General features: G+C 36.6%; 1 non-coding gene across 1 annotated transcript; it reads right to left on the reverse strand.

Moving 5' to 3' along the window:
- Positions 1–1863: 1863 nt before the first annotated feature.
- trnac-gca lies at positions 1864–1936 on the reverse strand. The gene has a single exon. It is a non-coding gene; the product is annotated as a tRNA-Cys (tRNA).
- Positions 1937–3797: the final 1861 nt, after the last annotated feature.

A 3797-nucleotide genomic window follows, 5' to 3' on the forward strand; every position in this document is an offset into this window, starting at 1 on the left:
ATAGCAGCACTAATGTTAAATAATGATGAATGTGAACAAGAGCAACCAGTGTGCACTATTTTATTTTTCTTTTGCTTTCTGTTCCTCCAAATCAAGAGTGGGTGACTTTTCTCTCATAGACTCAGTCATGAGAGAACACTACATTTGGAAATGCAAGTGGCTTCGGTAGACATTCTGCACTTTTTTTCATTCATATTCACCCAAAAGTAACTTGGCTCACTAAATAGCTGATTTGTGAAAAAATGTCAACAATGATGATACAAGCTGAATTAGGAACGGTAGTTTGACTGCTCTCTGACACAGGAACAGAGAGGATTCTGAGGGATGTCTATAAGACACAGTGTGTAGCCCAGAACCTGTTGGTTCTCAACACTCAACATATCATCTCACTGTTGCCCTGTCTCCTTCACCTCCATACACCCACACAATAAGTAACTTTCCAGATATCATTGCAGTTCCCATTTACCAATCATCATTCCACCCGGATTTAGTTTTCCTTTTCAGAGGTGCTGAAATAAAAAGCTGAAGTCAGCAGCCTTCACACAAGTTCGGAAATGTAATTTCCCTGGTGAGGCAGCATTGGTGAGTTCCCACCCAGCTGGTTGAGGTCAGAAAAAGTAATTGAGGGAAGCACACATTTTCATATAATTTAATTTCAGTTGGTTGTATTTGTACAGTTTTTTTTTGTAAGTCTCGTCGGTGCATTTCTCTCTTCACTATTGACATTTTCAGAGCAAGTGCATTTTTCAAAAACAATTAGCATAAACTTCAAAAGCATGCCACTTGTTCAAAATTGATTCCTCACAATCAAAGAGTCAGGTCAGCAAAAGGCTTTGTTATGCTTTCACTACAACAGTACACTCTGTGTTTTCAATGTAAATAATTCAGATTGTGGTGACACTTCCTGAAAATGCTAATTATGCAATACACTCTTTGACCAGCCATTTGAAATCTACATTTAATTAAAAAAACAATCTGTATTTTGTGAGGGAAATGACCACAGGACATGTGTGCTTCACATTTTTGCTGCACATGCTATTTGCAGGCTTAATGTATTCACAGAGTTGTGCGAGAGCAAAGAACAATCTTGTTTAGAACAACCATAAGAAGCAACCTCTGGATAAAACTTTACTGTTGTCAGTAAAGCCTGATGTTTGCCTGACAAAAAAATCTTCAAATTCAGAAGCATTTCCAGGAAAGAATAAGAAAGAAACACATCAAATTGACAGACTTTAAAAACTACTTCAACATTTTTGCTTGATTTGACTTCAGAAATGAAATGACTATTAGCTTTATAGCTAACAGTAAATACATATACTTATGAATGCTATACAGCATACAGCATTCATAAGTATCATAGTTCATTTTGACTGACATGACATAAATAAATGATAATGTATTAAAACATCAGAGAATTGTATTGGCGTAAATGATGCATGTCAAAAAGCACTCTCAATTTGTTGGAAGGAATGAGAAACTTCTACTATGACTTCACAACGTTTTGTTGTGAAGGTTGAACTAACAGTTGCGAACGTTTTAATTCTGATGCACTAAAGCATTTGAGAAAAACTGCCAATGTCTTGGTTTTTTGGTTCAATAATTTAACAGTTGCATTGTGTCTAGAGACAAAGTTCTTCAAGCACAACGTTGATGCCAAACCCAACCAGTAATGAGCAGAAATTAATTCATCACAAAGATGAAATAACCAGACACAAGTTAGTTTTGTTTAATGTAGTTTAGAAGAACAGGGAAGGCACAGATGAACAGGGCAGAAGTGCAGAGTTCATCACATCCAGCTCTAGTTTTCATGCAGGGTGCAAGTTCTGAAAAGTGTTAACCTTTCATGGGATTTAATTGCTCCACAGGAGACATCCAGATTTGAACTGGAGGACCTCTTGATCTGCCGTCAAGTGCCCTACCACTGAGCTATGCCCCCGACATCAAGGCGTACCATTGGCATAAAGTTAACGATCAACCACATCATTTGCATTTTTTGCAGTTTGCTGCTTACAAACAACATAATCTCACTAATCAACCCTACTTTCCAAACTGTCTTCAGTAGATTCAGTTTTGCCTTCTTTCTTAGAGTTCCTGAAAATTTTCAACAAGATTGAGGAAGAAAACTGATGTGTAAAGCATGCTCACATTCAACCGAGTAATAACATAAAGGAGGAGGAGATGCCTGAACAGCAAACATGCAGCAACACAAAAAATAGAGAAAAATGAAGTAAAAGTAAAGCTTGCATTAGCATTTTCTTCCGATCAGAACACTTTTTGTTCATGTTTCTTCAAGTGATTTAACTACAATTGCTGGAAACCAAAACCGGAAGGCCCAAATCTTCACAAACCTTAATTTCAAGAGTTTTCATGAGTTTGACACATTTGTCCCAGTTTTATGACTGTTGTAAAACAGAAAGATAGTCAAGATGAAAACAACCTGTTATTTGCAGCTAAACTGTTGTAAAAAGCTTGTTAATAAATTTGAAGAATAATTGAAGGTAGTGAGCATCTGAAACACAATATTTATCCAGACTCAGGTGATCAGATATGAATTTGAGACCTCTCCGTCTGCAGTCAAATGTGCCACCACTGAACTAGTCTAAACCTTTCTCAACAAACAATCTTTATTTCACCTACTGCATTTTGTAGGTGCTGTTTCAGTCAGTCATCCTCTGGGGATTAGGCATTGTCTTCCTGCTGATGTATTTCATCAGTTTGGAGCCAGACAACTGTAATAAGACAGAACCTTGAATTTATCTGATGAAATACTCCAGAAAAGTGAATTACCGAAAGCACAGCATACTTTGTGCTTCTATGTTTTTTCCAGCTTTTTCTTCTTTTTTTCCCTCCACAATGATGTTGCAATGGTTCATGGACAAAACATAAAATTCTTGTAGGCAAAAGAATGAACCAAGAAACTGCTATAGAGACTGAATCAGACAGCTACTTCTTGAAGGTTGCGGAAATTCTACAGTTTGAGAATTTAAAAAATGTACAAGTTAATATGTCCAACACATACGCAAAATTGGTGGTCCAACAAGAGGTGAAACATGTTTTCAGTGGATTCAGATACGCTTTTGGTAAAATTGACTCAGAACGGGATGAATATAGCCCCTCATTCAAGTACAAGTTTGAAGAAAGGTGAGATGATGAGAGAATGAGTACTAAACTGGCTACAAGTCATTTTGTTCACTTTCAACATTCTATAAAAATTAATGTGTTTTGCTCTTCCTATTGAAACAACCCATTTATGCCTCGGTTAAGTTCAAAAGCAAGTGTAGCGTCATTCATGCACAGCACCTGAGCAGGAGGTATTGAGATTTGAACAAGACCTCTTCATCTGCAGTCAAATGCTTTACCACTGAGTCACTTGTCACTTCAGAGAAGAGACACAAAACAAGACTATTTGACTCTTGCTACTTTTCCCATAAATTCTAACAATTTTCTGTGGCACTACTTAATTTTTCATGGCTACAACATGTAAATTGAAGCTTGAATATTTTATACACTTTATGAATGCACCTATAAATTATGCATATTGTGTATGACTTTATGAAATTAAAGTGACCTTCTGAGTGGTTTCCTACGTGTTCAGTAAAAGTGAGGAAGATGTAGGGTGTCATAAAATTGTTTTCAATTAAGGAGTAAAGGACTGAACAATGACACTGGATCACAAAATAGCATAGTTGATGGTGTCAAGGTTTGCTATACTCACTCTATATAAGCAGTGTGAAATGGTATAGGGGGAAAAGTATTGTACACATGAAGAAAAACATGTATCTAAAATCATAGTCAGC

This window comes from Gambusia affinis, linkage group LG02 (assembly GCF_019740435.1).
Source record: "Gambusia affinis linkage group LG02, SWU_Gaff_1.0, whole genome shotgun sequence".
Lineage (NCBI taxonomy): Eukaryota > Metazoa > Chordata > Actinopteri > Cyprinodontiformes > Poeciliidae > Gambusia > Gambusia affinis.